Below are 17,096 nucleotides of genomic sequence, written 5' to 3'. Positions count from 1 at the left end.
TGTACCTGTTATGATTGTTATCTCTTGTTTTTGAAAAGAAAATATAACCTAGTTAAATTTTAAATTAATTTTACATTGCACGTTAATTTCGTAGCTTGAAACCCATTCACACCCGCACTTTCTTTCACCTCTACCTACCACGGATATCTCCGTAACAAGTGGTAGCAGAGCGTGGTTGAATGGGTCTCAATTTAGCCCCTTTTGACGGCTAAACATTGCTTTAATTCGAACTCTAACAATTTTCTCAGTTGCTGGAATTTTTTGAGTTTTTTTTAAAATTGTTCTGTCATCATGTCCGGCCCTCGCGATGTTCTCCTCCTTAACTATTTGCGCAAAGAGGAGTTGATATACGAGTTAACTATCAGAAACGTTCAATCTGGAGGCACGGTTGCAATAGACACTAACAAGCTTAGAGAGTCCCTTGATTTGCCCATTTCCATCCCCAATTTGGGAGAGAAAGAAATTGACGACTCTCTTTCCACGATCACGGAGAATATTACTGGGCTAGCTTCCGTAGTTAGTTTTTTTGATGAAAATGATCCGTCTCCTAACCAAATTAAGCGTGTGCAAGGCAGATTATATCACTTTTCAAATAGAGTTAATGATCTGTTGTCTCTGAAGGTGAATGACGTTCAGAGGAAGCAAGCTAATACGCTCCTTGAAACTATCTCTGAATTGTCTAGTAAAGTCACTCAATTGTTAACTGGGGAAGTTCCTCCCAAATCTGATCAGCCCACCATAGTGAATGTAAGTAGTGAGGAAGAACCTGCTAAGGGAGAAGGCAATAGGATAACCGTTGCTGCTCAAACTATCTCTGCCCCATTGGACAACGAGTCTGAACGCCGCACATCGTTGAACAATGTACGTGCTGAATTAACTTCCTTGCCATTGAAACCTTTACCTACTATGTCGCCCGGCTTTAGCAGCTTGCCTCATCCATTGGCAATGTTGCTCAGAGGTATATCCAAGTTTTCCGTTAATACCACCAGTGACGTAATTTCATTTTTAAGATTTCTAGTGGAATTTCAGGATCATGCCCTTGTGTTTTCTCTTTCCCCATGTCACATTTTGCAAATTATCTATCCTTATGCTATTGGGGTTCTCTCAGATAAAATAGTAAGAGCCATAGCTGAACAGTCATCTATCGAAGATTTCCATGCACATCTGCTTGCAAATTTTATTCCTGCCCGCGCGAGGTCATCTCTTATTCAGAAATACTATTATCGGGTACAGCGCTTGGATGAAAACCTGGCAGACTTCATCCAAGATATTAAGTTTTATACTAGGGTGTTTGCTCTCCACTTCCCTGAGGATCAGATCGTGCAAGCTATTATCGAAGGGATTTCACCACCCTACAGGTCATATTTGTGTTTCGCGGCGTGCCCGCAAACCTTCTCTGAACTGGAAGCATTAGCCGTCTCTGCGGAAGGAGTTAGGTATGCCGATTCCTTGCGTGTGGCAAAAGAACCCCCGCCTTCTTTTAGTAATACTCGGCTTCCACCTCGCCGATCAGTCACCCCTCGTAAATGTTATGCTTGCGGGTCGCCTGACCATCTGCGCAATAAGTGTCCTCTGATCAAGTCTAGTAGGGCAAATAATGGAGCTGGTTCATCACAAGGCTGTTTTAAGTGTGGGGCCTTCTCACATATCGCCAAAAATTGCCCAAACTCAAATAGCACCCCCTCCTGCTCAACTTCTGGTGCAAATTCCACCTATGCCAATAATAAAAAGTGACTAGTGGCATCGGCTGAGTCGACTAATCCATCTTCCCGAGACTCAGCCCCTAGTAAACAGGTTGTAAATGCAGAGAACAATCAGCCTTCAAATTCATCTTTTGAATGCCCTAAAGAATGTCTTAGGATTGCGGCGGATACCCCCGCACCTGTTCCTTTTCTTAAGATTGAGTTAAATAACGAGCCTATAACAGCTCTCTTAGATTCAGGCAGTGTTTGTTCGATTATTTCGGCTGAATGGTATTCTAAATTGAAATCTGTTTGTAAACTACCTGACCATGTCTCAGCTCTTATTCAATATGTTTCGGCTAATTCATCGCCATTAGAAATTCTAGGTTCCGTACTGGTCAAAATTCGTATTTTTAAATTTACATGGAAAATCAAACTGTTTGTGGCTAAGCACTTGTCTTGCCCCATCATATTGGGAGCGGACTTCATTTCTCACACTGGTCTTGTGCTCGATCTCCAGAGTAGGTCGTGCACATTCAAATTTGCGTCCAATTGTAGAATTCCCTTGTTAAAGTGTAATTCTGTATCATGTTCATCTATTTCGCCTACCCAGGATGAGATGTTGTTAGACCTTAGACATCTACCTGAGGAGCAGGCTGATAGTATTCGGAAAGTGTGTCAGTCGTTTCCCGAGGTGTTCTCTGATACTCTTGGTGTTACTGACCTTATTGAATACAAAATTGAGGTCACGGATTCGATTCCTGTCCGTTTTCCACCGTATAGGCTATCTCCACCTAAAATGAAGGCTCTGAAAGAAATCATCGATCAGATGTTGAAGGATGGTATTATTAGGCCCTCTAAGTCAGCGTATTCTTCGCCTATTTTTCTAGTCCCGAAACCCCAAGGAGGCTTCAGGCCTGTCATTGATTACAGGGCTCTCAATCGGAAGGTGGTGTTGCAATCTGTGCCCCTTCCCGACCTTCATTCTTGCTTTTCATGGTTTCATAAGGCCAAGTTCTTCACCATCTTGGACTTGAATCAGGCCTATAATCAAATTCCCCTTGCCGAAGAGTCTAAACATCTTACAGCGTTTGCCACGGACGGGAACTTATACGAATACAACCGCGTGCCTTTCGGGCTCCCCACGGGGGCAGCTGTGCTCACTAGGCTACTAGATAGGGTCTTTTCCGACATCAAATTTGAGTACTTATATCACTACTTGGATGATGTCGTCGTATTTTCCGAGACTTTTGAAGAACATCTAGATCATCTGCGAGAAGTTCTGAATCGCCTTCGTAAGGCTGGGTTAACTGTCAAGTTGTCCAAGGTTGCCTTTGCTAAGCCCTCTATGTCATTCCTAGGGCATATTGTGTCACCCGATGGGGTAGCTGTCGATCATTCTAGAACACAGGCCATCCGTGATTTTAAACCTCCTAAGGACATCAAAGGTATCGCTAGATTCATTGGTATGGTGAATTTCTTCAGGAAGTTTATTCCTAACTTCGCTAATAGAGCGGCGCCCTTAAACCTTCTTCGTAGGAAAGGCATCAAATTCGAGTGAGGACCTTCTCAACAAGCCGCTTTCGAAGATCTTAAATTAGCTCTCTGTAATGCCCCTGTACTTGCTATGCCTGATTTCTCGAAGAAATTCATCGTCCAAACGGACGCGTCGTCGTCAGCTGTAGCTGCAGTCCTTCTTCAAGAGACTGAACTAGGGAGGCGTCCCATCGCCTATGCATCTAGGACTCTATCGGCTCAAGAAGCCAAGTATTCCATCTATGAGCTCGAAGGGTTGGCAGTCTTATTCGCCTTAGAAAAGTTCCGTCTCTATCTGGAACATGTCAAATTCGACCTGGAGACAGATAACCAAGCCTTAAGCTGGGTCTTAGGTAGACCGCGTCGTACTGGTCGTATAGCCCGTTGGGCCATCCGTATTTCCGCCTTCCAATTCGATGTCAGGCATATCAGAGGTACCGAAAATGTTGTGGCTGATGGACTCAGCCGTATGTTTTCAAACGAGGTCGAGACCCATGAACCGGTCGACAGTTCATCACCTTCCGAGTCCATACTATCCGAGGTTAATGCCATCCTAACCGATGCTCCCATGCTCTTTAGGGATATCGAGAAATACCAACGTGAAGATCCTACGCTGGCTCCGATAATGGAAACCCTTTCTTCTGGGGAACATGCTGTCCCTTATGTTCTGAGGAATGGTGTTCTATGTTGCCCTTCGAGGCATGATAAGTTGATGAAAGTTGTTGTTCCAGCGGTTCTTGTACCTATGATCTTCAAATACTATCATGAGACCCCATTGGGGGGGCATCTTGGAATCTTTAAAACTCGTGAAAAGATTCGTGAAATGTTCATATGGAAAGGTATGGACGGTGAAATTCGGGAACTCGTAAAAGCTTGTAAATCTTGTTTGATCAGTAAACCCACCATGTCCACTAAAGTAGGCCTTTTGTCTTCTCATCAAGCGTCGCGCCCCATGGAACGCCTGTATATTGATTATGTGGGACCCTTCCCCCAGTCAAAGGGCAATGCCAACAAGTTCATCTTTGTGTGTGTAGATGGTTTTACAAGATTTTCCTGGTTATTTCCGACTAAGCTGGCTACCGCTCAGTCAACCATTACTTGCTTAAATTCTATTTTTGCTTCTTTTGGTCCGTGTCAATATATTGTATCTGATAATGCTAAGGCGTTCACATCAAATTTATTTCGTAAATTCTGTTTTGACTTGTCCATCTCTCATGTAACTACTTCTGCTTATTACCCTCAACCATCTCTGGCTGAACGGGTTAACCGTAATCTCAGGTCCGCACTCATTGCCTATCATCATGAAGATCCTTCCAGGTGGGACACGTCCCTGCATTGGATAGCTTTTGCTTTGAATTCGGCGGTTCATGAATCTCACAAGTTTACTCCAGCTTCTTTGATGTTCAAGTTTGTTCCCAACTCGCCGCTCTCTAACCTCTGGTCTTTGAATGACATTCTACCCGAGACAATAGATCCGGATAACATTAAAGATCTTTGGAAGAAGGCTAAAGCCAATCTTAAAGTGTCTCATGAAAAGGTTAGGGAAAGGTATGATCGTGGACGGAGACCCACCACTTTGAAGGTAGGTGACCAGGTTATGGTCAAAAATTTTGTTCCCGCGGGCAAGCTTGCCCCCAGATTTCATGGGCCTTGTATCATTCTCGATTTTCTTACGCCGGTTACCTTATTGCTAAGTAATCCAGCCACCGAGAGAATATTTAGAGTTCACCTGTCCCAGGTGAAACCGGTGTAATTTCTGTGTTAACTTGCTTCATATTATTTTGAAAGGATATGAAGGTTATATTTTTTTGAGTTTCACTTTTAAGGCATTCTGCCCCTTCTGTAATATTTTGGTTTTAGATGTAAGCCTTGTGTAAAACCTGCCCCGACCCGTTAAACTGCCATCCTGTTCTTGCCACGGCCATTACCACGCTCCCGTCTCCTGCTCCACCTTACACTGTGGCTTCATAATAGTAAATGCAATGGATATCTACACGCCGCTGGCCCCTCAACCTCTCCACAAGCCTGTACCCTCAAAGAAGATGATAGTCCAACACAATTCTGCCGCCTAGCTTTAATGTTTCAGCGCCCCCGCAGCCGCGCAGCGCCGTGCAGCGACTGGGGAGGGGGATGGGCCCCCTCCTCTCCAGCGAGGACGACATGTGCACGGCGAGCCGGAGCTTTCCTCCCGGCCAAGGCTGATGTGCGGCGCACGACCTGCTACATGCCCGCAGCCTGTATCTGTTCACCGCGGGCGCGGCGTACTTCAACACCTCTGCTCCCCTCATAGTGCGGGCGAGCGGTATCTCAGGGTACTTGAGGGGTCCGAGCGGCCTCCATTGGACGCAAGCTGCAACGGCCGGTCTGGCCATCCGACTCAATCTACATCAACTACATGGACAGTCACCATAAGCAATAACTACACTTGGGAATTCAACAACAATATTTGGTGGACATTGCAAAATTTTTCTTCACCTTTAAGTATTAAAAGTTTATCTTCAGAAATTCAAATTCTACAAACATAAAGACTTTCATTCACCTGCAACAACAACATTTTGAAACTGAATTAAGAAATCTTGTAAATGCTTCTGCTATCTATCTTCGTATCAACATCATTACTTGGACTTTGTTTCAAACTGATTTCATGTGTCACCCCTGGAGGAACTTTTGGGGGGGGAGGTCTGTACCGGGCGGTACACCTCTACACCGTTTATTTAAAAGTTGCGCCAGTTGAAACTCCTCTTCTGGAGGAAGGTTGAACTTTATCTATTCTATTAATTCTCTACTTTCTCAGAAGATGTCACCACGTGGAGAATTTTGAGTTTTTGAACTGTGTCACTTTTGATGTGTTTTTGTTTCGCTTGAAGTAAGAAGTGTGAACTTTCTCTTCTAGAGGACACTACTGAAGATCAACTATAGCGCACCCTAGTGCGGAGTCAAAGAACTATTTTGTTGGAGAAATTTTTATTTCAAAAGTTTGTTTCTTGTTAAATTTCTTTCTGTTATTGTTTAAGTTGGCTGTATACCCCTCTTTTTCCCCTTGTTTTAGATTTATCCAATCCCGAATTTCTTTTAGTAATTTCTGACCAATCTGGTGTATCTTCCCCCAACTTGTATCTGTTGCGGGGTCCTATCCAATAAAAACATTGTGGGCGGGTGTTTTCATTCCCCTAACGCCTAGAAACTTCCGCGAGAGTATTTAAACTGCTGATTTTGGGGTCTCCGGGCCACTTCTGTTCCATCTTTCAGTGTATTAAGTACATAGCAGGAGGCGGGAAGCGCCTCTTTCTTCTTCAGCCGTTCAACACCAGGTAATGGCCTATTAATAACTTCCTTTCTTGCTAGGTCGGCAGTTTAACACTCGCGGCGGGTTCGAAGCATTTCCATCATGTAACCTTCTCCTAAAATGTAATTACTCTTTTCATCTTTTTCTTGTAAAGCTACATATTGGGATAGAGAGTGCTAACCCTCTCGAGCTCCCACTCACATTTGTTTTGAGGTGAACTTATTTTCTCAAACTATTCTTCGTTTATGTAATGCAAAGTGTTCTTCTCTAAGTCACCTCTGTAGTATGGGATTAGCCCTTGCGTTAGTGGCCCAGAGCCAGATTAGGTTTTAAAAACAAAGTGTATTAGGAGTGCAAGTTCGCCTCCTATCAAATTGTTATTTTAGAGGTCATGTAATCAACCTTCTTTTCATGTAATAGACCTCCGTAGGTTGGGTATTTTACCCCTGTGAATACGTCCTTAGAGGACAGCTTGAAGGTAGAGTTTGGTGTGGCCTTGTGATAGGCTTACAATTTTGAGAGCGGATCGCTCTTTGAAATTTGTTTCTGTATGCCTCGTGCAGGCTTTATGTGTAATGTTTGGAGCCAGTGCTCCTGGGCATGAATGGGGTTTTCTGCCCCTTGGCTAAAATTTTTTTTTTTGGAGTAAGGCGGGGCTGATTGCCCAAGAGTTATGAAGTAAGGGCACTGAGCCCGAATCCAGTAATATTGTACCTACATTTTTGCTACTCTGTACCTGTTATGATTGTTATCTCTTGTTTTTGAAAAGAAAATATAACCTAGTTAAATTTTAAATTAATTTTACATTGCACGTTAATTTCGTAGCTTGAAACCCATTCACACCCGCACCTTCTTTCACCTCTACCTACCACGGATATCTCCGTAACAATAATAATAATAATAATAATAGGGGTACAGAAAGCTGACGGGTTTTCACCTCTTCTATTTAAATGTGTTCTAGAGAAAATTGTAAGAATTTGGAATGTAAAGCTTAAAGAACATAACATTTTGCCGGTAACTTCGGGGAGAAAAAACAAAGGTATTGAAATAAATTGCCTGGCATTTGCAGACGATTTTGCTATATTTTCAGAAAAACTAAGAAGTCCAACAAAACAAATCAATCTCTTCGAAGAAATAGGCAACAAGGCAGGTTTGGGAATCTCCGCAAAAAAGAAAAAAATTACAAACATCAAGAATTTTTTGGCAACAGATATTGCTCCAGTGGAAAGAATAACGAAATTCAAATATCTGGGAGAAATAATTCAAGAAAATGGTTTATACAAATCTTCAGTAGAAAATGGTACACAAGATGGAAAGAGCATATGGTATCACAAAGAATTTTTATAACAAAAATGTCTATCTGAAAATCTTAAGATAAGGCACTACACTAGATCGGTGAAATCGGAATGCCTATATGCAAGTGAATGGCTGGTACTAAACCATTGATTAGATAAACTTGAGGTACTAGAAAGGAGAATCATGATAAAAATCTTAGGCTCTGTTGAAACAACAGAAGTATGGAAATAAACATATAATGATGAAATGTACAAGAATATAGGAAACATAACAGAAACCATAAGAAAAAAGAGATTGCAATTTTTGGGGCATATTTACAGAATGGATGATTTCAGATTAACAAAAAGGATTTTCAAGTACCTTTGAGACAAAAAGGTAACAACTAGATGGATTCAAGAAGTAAATTAAAAATGTAGAAAGAAATAATATAAGAGAAGATGAAACTATGTACAGAGAAATTTTTAGAAAGAGGGTAGTAAGTTTGGAGGGATTCCAAGGAAGATTGAACAAGAAGCCTGGTGCGAAGTGGTCCGAGGACAGAAAGAAACAGCATAATGAAAAGATGAAAGAATATTGGAAGGAGCGGAAGAGGAGTAAGTTTGAGTGGCGTCTTTAAAAGTAGAAAAGATCACGATATGAAAATGAAGTTGGAATTCAAGAGGACAAATTGGGGCAAATATTAATTTATAGGAAGGGGAGTTAGGGATTGGAATAACTTACCAAGGGAGATGTTCAATAAATTTCCAATTTCTTTTAAATCATATAAGGAAAGGCTATGAAGACAACAGATAGTGAATTTGTCACCTGGGCGACTGCCCTAAATGCAAATCACGATTGATTGATTGATTGATTGATTGATTGATTGATTGATTGATTGAGGAAGCAACAAAGTATGAAAAACTGGTACTTAGCAGGCCTCATCGGAAATAATAATAATAATAATAATAATAATAATAATAAGAATAATAATAATAATAATAATAATAACAATCATAATAATAATAATAATAAGAAGAAGAAGAAGAAGACGAAGAAGACGAAGAAGAAGAAGAAGAAGAAGAAGAAGAACTACCTAAAAATAAAATTGGTAGGGGGTGGTCTACAGAACGCAAGATTCAACACAGTGCATACAAGAAGAGAATTTAGTGGGATAAGAAGGCGAAAACCATCAGGCCATCGAACATGTTCAAACGAGGTCTCTGAAGGGCATAACGAAGGAAGAAGAAGAAGAAGAAGAAGAAGAAGAAGAAGAAGAAGAAGTAGAACAAGAAGAAGAATAGTGGCCACCTGAAGAGAATAAACCCGGGGAGTTTAGCGTACAAATTTCTCACTTTCCCGGAAAAATGGAAATGTCATCCCCGTTGCCTGAAGGAGGTGCACAAAGACATGCAGGCAAATGATATAAGACCAGTGAACATGATGTAGAGGATCACTTTAGGAAGAGAGTTGCGGGGTTGGGGGATGATCCAGGGAAAGAAACCTGCAAAACAGCGGAATATCTCGGCTGATAAGGAGCTTGAGGTTGAAAAACCTTTGGTTACAATTTAGACAAAAACGTGTAAGCAATTTGATTTACATCGCACCGACACAGATAAATCTTATGGCAACGATGCCTAGGAATGGGAAGGAAGCGGCCGTGTTCTTAATTAGAGTACAGGCTCAGAATTTTCCTGTTGTGTAAATGGGAAACCATGGGAAACCATTTACAGGGTAGCCGACAGTGGGTTCCGAACCCACCACCTCCCGAATTCAAACTCATAGCAACGTGACTCAAACCTCGCGGTCTCTAGCTCGGTAATGGTGTAAACCTAAGAAAAAGAAGCAGGGGGTTTGTGCAACAGTAATCTGTAGTTGGTTGTAAATAAATAAATAAATAAATAAATAAATAAATAAATAAATAAATAAATAAATAAATAGATTCTCTAATATTTGTGAACTTCATCCTGTCACTATTTAAATCTAAAATATCCCCTTTAAAAGGTGCTTCCTTTGTTACCCTACGTGGTCTACGATTGCCAGATCTCATCACAAACCTTTTGTGATGCAGCCGCTAGACTTTCATTCAATTGTATTTATAATATGAATGCCAGCACTGAGTAGCTTTGTATAAAGGAATCCATTTCTGCAAATTATGTATATTCCGGGAATCCATATGCTCTTTGTACATTACATTCGTTCGGACAACAAAAGAGAGGGGAATTGCCCGGAAAATGAAATGCCTTTCCATTTCTCTCTCTCTGTTTATTTTCGTGATAATTGCATGTTTAATGGACAGAGTGTCCGGTGATCCGTCGATATTATAAAAACAATATCCCGGTAATCTCTCTCCAAGCTTGTGACAAAACAAGCGATTGAGTTCCAGCACATGCACAGTTTGTTTCCTCCACGAACCTTATAAAATATGACTAACCTGCAATGACTGTGGTATTCTGTACGATTGCAACGGTGGGGAAAAGCAGAATGATGGACTGTATTAAGATTTATAAGGAATAATGTGTAGCTGGAGCTCGTAGTTTATAGAATCGAGCCTTATACAAGTTACTTGGCTAACCTTGAGATCTTGTGTAACCGAGGTGGGACAGACTTGAGATATCCCCCCCCCCCCCCGATATTTTTTCACGATGTTTCCTAAGAATAGCTTCCAAATAGAAGGGAAAGTTCCAAATACCATTATTATGTTAACACTGTCCGACTCGTTGGCTGAATGAGCTGGTTGTTTGTGCTGTCTCGAACATCCCTGCAACTCACACACCACACATAACACTACCCTCCACCACAATAACACGCAGTTGCCTACACATGGCGGATACCGCCCAACCTCATCGGAGGGTCTGCCTTACAAAGACTGCACTCGGATAGAAATAGCCATACGAAAAAGCTGTTAACACTGGACGGAAGAGAATAAAGAGTTCAGTGTTTGAAGGCTAAACCCCATATTCCTCCTTGAGGGCTGATTCCTGAAAGCATTTATGATTTACTTTTTTCCAGTTCTCCTCCTTCAGCCGTGTATGATTTTGCTATCCTGATTTGCTTGCTCCAAAACCGGCGACCTGGCTCTATAATGGTAGCGTCATGTATAGATTTCCTCACCAATGGCTTCAGCTAGTCCCCCCATTTGATTGGAGTTTCTTGCCGGTAACAAATAGCTTAAAATGGTAATAGTGGAAACTCCTAAGAGAAACTGGCGACACCGCTTCTGCGTGCCATCTAGCGGTTCGAAGAGATAACTACACTTGCTACTGCAGTCAGCTGTTTATGTTAGAAGTGTCACATTTGTACTTCAGATTGTTTTGTGCTTGTTATGTATCACAATTTTGGAACTGGCAGGAAGAGGAGATATTTGTGCTATGCATGGGTGTTTTAATTACAGAATACAAAGTGATCGCAGGTCATTTTACAGATTTCCTAACAACGAAGTGCTGTGAGTATGGGCCTACCTGTTAATGTTTACGAGTCTGTATTTTTTCTCTATATGTGAACATACTTTCTCTGAAACATTATTAAACATGTGCATTTAATCGACTTTTAGGTGTACTCAGTGGACTGTGAAGAGCAGAAGGGCCCATTTAGATGAAATTCTGAGGACCAAAGGAAAATGCAGACCATTATATCATGGGCTGGACAAGTAGCAAGTTTCCCTGTGCGGAGTGTAGCGATCGATATATTGTCATCTTGTGAAAATGATTATAGGATGGGAAATTTCCACACAGAAATGAAGAAGTATGATGATTCTAAAATGATGTTTCCAAATATCTGCGGGGGAAAGATAGGTGCTTATTTTTTCAATTTTGCTTTACGTCGTACCGATACAGATAGGCCTTATGGCGACCATGGAATTGGAAAGGCCTAGGAGTGGGAAGGAAGTGGCCGTGGCCTCAATTAAAGTACAGCCCCAGCATTTGCATGGTGTGAAAATGAGAAACTACGGAAAACCATCTTCAGGCTGCTGACAGTGGTGTTCGAACCCACCATCTGCCGGTTGCAAGCTCACAGCCGTCCGCCCCTAACCGCATCCGCCAACTCGCCCGGTTAGGTGTTAAACTATCAGGAATATTTGCACATAGTTTTTGTCAGCTTTTGTTAGAAAACACACATGGAATTGGAAGAAAATTAACTGACAGGTTTTTTGTCATTGAATGAATGTAGTGAAGGCATATTTAACTAACAAGTTTTTCAAAGTCCTTATAAAGCCACATGTGAATAGAACCAATGATACAACACAGAAAAATGTTGCCAGTAAAAATACCAAGTTGAAAAAGATACCGCATGTGTGACTTGCTCTTGGAGACTGTAGGTCCTAGTAGAAACATGACGATCGAATGTTTTAATTTGATAATACATTTGTTTTATTCTTATCACTGGTTCTTTCAGATCAATATCCACCGTTTTCCTTCCCTATATTACGTTACAAGAGCGATGCAAACGTCTTGAAATCTGTATTTCGTTGTATTCGAAGTCGAAAAGTGAAGTGTTTTAATAGCGCGTTGTGTTAGTGTTCTCTTCGAGCCGCTAGATGACAGCACTACGCGCTGTCGCCTCTACTCTGCGTGCTAGGTGAGGAGAGTTTCCACTATTACCATATTAAGCTATTTGCCGGTAATCACTCTCCAAGGTGCCAATTGTTCTGGCGATCTGTCCACAATATCGGAGAGAAACCTGGTTGATCCGCTCGAGAAATTTATTCAGAACTAGAATTTGTACCCGCTCTTTGCACGGGAATTTGCAATGGATTACATGTTTCGTTCAAGAATTTATGCGAAATGACATGGCTTTACTTTTTTTTGCTAGGGGCTTTACGTCGCACCGACACAGATAGGTCTTATGGCGACGATGGGATAGGAAAGGCCTAGGAGTTGGAAGGAAGCGGCCGTGGCCTTAATTAAGGTACAGCCCCAGCATTTGCCTGGTGTGAAAATGGGAAACCACGGAAAACCATCTTCAGGGCTGCCGATAGTGGGATTCGAACCTACTATCTCCCGGATGCAAGCTCACAGCCGCGCGCCTCTACGCGCACGGCCAACTCGCCCGGTCATGGCTTTATTAACTCGTTTAATAAGACATGTTAAGGTGATATTTTTCTACGAAAGCGCGTGGCAGTAACGTTATGATGAATCTGAACAAAGCGCAGGGAGAATGAGGACGATTTCTGAATTTATTGTTCTGTACAGATCCTGGTCCGAAGTTGTGCGAAATTCTCCATGGTTCTCAAGTTGCATATTGTACCTCAGACTATTGGCATGGTGCTCAGACATCGATAATACCTACCCTAATATGTGCTCTATTGAAAACAGTAAAATGGTTCTTCAGTTTGTACCGTTCTCCACCTTGAAGTGACATGCATGAAGTGTCCCACAGGACTTCGATTAAAAATCTAATTTTTCGTAAGCAACTTCGTTAGTACCTTTCATACGGGATATAATCCACCTGATAGCCGCCCTAATTAGAGAATCGAAAAATTGGCCTCCTGATCAGTTCATATGAAAAGTATTTATTTTATATTATCTTTGGATTAAGCAGCGAACAAGATTAAAATGGCCAACTATCAGGCGGATTTTCTCTATCAGATATTATTTAAGAAAAGAATCCGAAACCTGTTACTTCGAGTCAGGGAATACAAACAGTGTCTAACAATCGCCAATTAAATTTTCAACGCAGAGTCCGGCATGAAGAAACGGAAATAACACGTTCTTAAACGTTTGTTACACACAGTCTTTGTTCTAGTACAATAATACTAGTATGGAGTTCAGTCCACGAAATCTGAAAATTGCGCCGGTGAACCGAAATGTAAAAACTCTCCGGTTTTCTTGTGTCTATTTGTTGGATTGTACAGATCTCATCTGCATAGATGGAAATGGGGAATATGAGGGAGTGAGACAACAGCAGGTTTGTATTACTTGTAACTGTGCGGTCCTTTCAAGGCCTGTTCAGCTTTGTGGTAGCTGTTCTGGTCATAGACGTTCTTCTCATGATTTCGCCGGAACATCCTTCTGCATCAGAGCTCATGCAACTCAAGAAGACCTATTTCTGGACTACCTCGAAACCAGACATATGCCTCATACTGGACTGGTTAACTGTCTGTTCCCTGGCAATTATGGCATGTATTTTTCTTCTGATGATTTAAAGATGGCGGATGACAGCTGTCAAAAAAGCACGTGGCTGTCAAAAAGCACGTGGCTTTGTTTACCACGCGCTAGTTAGGTTATGTTGGCACTACTGAGGTTTAGGCCCGTCTAGATGGCAGTACTGAGGTTAGCGATGCGTTGTTGTCTGTCAAAAAACACGTGGCTTTGTTTACCTCGCGCTAGTTAGGTTAAGTTTGTACTACTGAGGTTTAGGCCCGTCAAGATGGCAGTACTGAGGTTAGCGATGCGTTGTTGTCTGTCAAAAAGCACGTGGCTGTCAAAAAACACGTGGCTTTGTTTACCTCACGCTAGTTAGGTTAAGTTGGCACTACTGAGTTTTAGAACCGTCAAGATGGCAGCAGTGAGGTTAGCGATGCGTTGTTGTCGATGACAGCTGTCAAAAAGCACGTGGCTTTGTTTACAAATTTAATTCTCGCGCCAAAATTCAAATTTCCCGCCAAAATTCAAATTTCCCGCCAGAATTCAAATTTCCCGCGGGAGGAGGCGCCAGAACCATCCAATTATACTACTTGCGGTCCTTTCAAGGCCTGTTCAGCTTTGTGGTAGCTGTTCTGGTCATAGACGTTCTTCTCATGATTTCGCCGGAACATCCTTCTGCATCAGAGCTCATGCAACTCAAGGAGACCTATTTCTGGACTACCTCGAAACCAGCCATATCCCTCATACTGGACTGGTTAACTGTCTGTTCCCTGGCAATTATGGCATGCATTTTCCTTCTGATGATTTCCAGGCCATCCTCGCTGCTAGTCAACATCAGTTGCACCATGAGCATCTTTAGTTCTTATGCACTAACACCAAGAATCAGCCGCTCATCATCGTATCCCAGATTGCACATCTTTACCGCGATAGAACTACTTCCTTCCCAGTCCTCGATCACATGCTCAGTATGGATTTTGAAAAGGATGAGTGAGAAAACGCAGCCCTGTCTTGTACCACCTCTCATCCTGAACTATCTGGATATTGATTTATTTTTTTTACAATTGGCTTAACGTCACACCGACACACATAGGTTTTACGTCCACGGCGGGACAGGGAAGGGCTAGGAGTTGAAAGGAAGTGGCCGTGGCCTTAATTAAGGTACATCCCCAGCATTTTCCTGGTGTAAAAATGGGAAACTAAGTAAAATCATCTTCAGGGCTACCGACAGTGCTGTTCGAACCCCCTGTCTCCCGGATGCAAGGTCACAGCTGCGCATTCCTTACTGCATGGCCAACTCACCCGGTCGGACATAAATTCGTTGATTCGGGCAGCTACTGTGTTGCTCTGATAAAGATAGCACACACATGCTGATGGACTCCATTTTCAATTTTCCGTGTAAGTTACGGTAAATAATCATACCGTTTCATCTCTTATCCTACATTTTCTTTATCATTTGGTTTACGTCGCACCGACACAGATAGGTCTTATGGTAACGATATGACAGGGAAGGGCTAGGAGTGGAAAGGCTGTGGCCGTTGCCTTAATTAAGATACAGCCCTAGCATTTGCCTGGTGTGAAAATGGAAAACCACGGAAAACCATTTTCAGGGCTACCGATAGCGGTGTTCGAACCCACTATCCCCCGAACACTGGATATTGGTGCCCGACTCATTGGCTGAATGGTCAGCATACTGGGCTTCGTTTCAGAGTGACCCGAGTTCGATTCCCGACTGGGTCGGGATTTTAACCTTCATTGGTTAATTGCAATTGCTCGGGGGCAGGGTGCTTGTGCTGTCCGCAACATTCCTGCAACTCACACACCACGCATAACACTATCCACCACAAAAACACGTAGTTACCTACACATGGCAGATGCCGCCCACCCTCATCGGATGGTCTGTCTTACAAGGGCTGCACCCAGCTAGTAATAGCCACACGAAATTATACCGAATGCTGGCCGCACTTAAGCGACTGCAGCTACCGAGTCGGTTGCCCTATACTAGAAATGGGAGAATTAACGATAAATTGTTGAGAGAGTGAGTGAATGAGAAATTGAGATCAGATGATTAATGAACTACCTAAGTGATAGAGAATCACTCCCTTAGAACATCCTTTCATTTATCGTTGAGTACTACTTAGGAAAATGAACAGAGGACAGAGTGCCATCTGCCAGGGAAAGAATTTATGCGCAGTGAAATGAAATCAAATGAAATATTTTAATTTCCTAATTTTCATTTCTGGTTTACACTTTTGCCTATTTATAATTGATTTTTAAAAACTTTATAGATCACAAAATACATAGATAATGATTATCATGATTATGTTCGACTTTGCCCACTATGGACCGCGGAGTAACAACTAAGGTATCCTGCATCATCTTTTCCCTCCCCTGGCTTTGATCTTTTGCCAATACAGCTTCATTCGTTGGCTTATCTGCTTCCTTCTTTCTTCGGAAAAAGATCGTTTTTTAAGATTTCTTTCCTCCTCCTTATCGGAAGCCTCTGAAGTCTGAAACTAACTCCTGAAAGTGGTTCCTCTTTTGAATGTCTTCATGCATAATGCCCATTCTCTCCATATCAGCACGTATCTTCATAAACCACCTGGGAACAATTTTTTTCCTTCGAAATGTGTAACGAGTTATAGAGTCAGCCTTTCTTGATTCATACGTAGGAGATGTCCACAAAAATGTATCCGTCTCTTCTTCATTGACTCTATAATTCCCTCAGTCTATTTGTTAGGTCTTAATCTTCGTTGTCCACCAACATATATAGGTCCCAGAATCTTCGATAGGATCTTTCTTCTCTTTAAGTCTTCGGCTTCTCTTTTCTCGTTCTTTCGCTGAGATGTTTCGTCGCTAGGTCAGAAGTTTTTCGAGTGCATCCCTCACTCCCGAAAACTTTTTCCTAAATGTCGTTCTGTCCCGTATCCCTCCCTCCTTGACACCCACTTCTAATAGGTCTTTCTGCACTTATGTAAGCCACCCAGGCTTTCTTGTAGAAGGAGTATTCTGTTGGACAACCTCTCTTGATTCATCCTTTTAATGTGTATTATTATTATTATTATTATTATTAGTAGTAGTAGTAGTAGTAGTAGTAGTAGTAGTAGTAGTAGTAGTAGTAGTAGTTGCCTGGCCGAGGCGGTAAAGGTGTGCTCGGTTCGTCCGAAAGGACGTGGGTTCGAAACCCAGTCAGGAAGTTGTAACATTTAAGAAACGAGAGTTCCACTTCCTGAGGTG

This window comes from Anabrus simplex, chromosome 6, assembly GCF_040414725.1.
Source record: "Anabrus simplex isolate iqAnaSimp1 chromosome 6, ASM4041472v1, whole genome shotgun sequence".
Lineage (NCBI taxonomy): Eukaryota > Metazoa > Arthropoda > Insecta > Orthoptera > Tettigoniidae > Anabrus > Anabrus simplex.
This window is presented reverse-complemented; position numbering follows the sequence as displayed.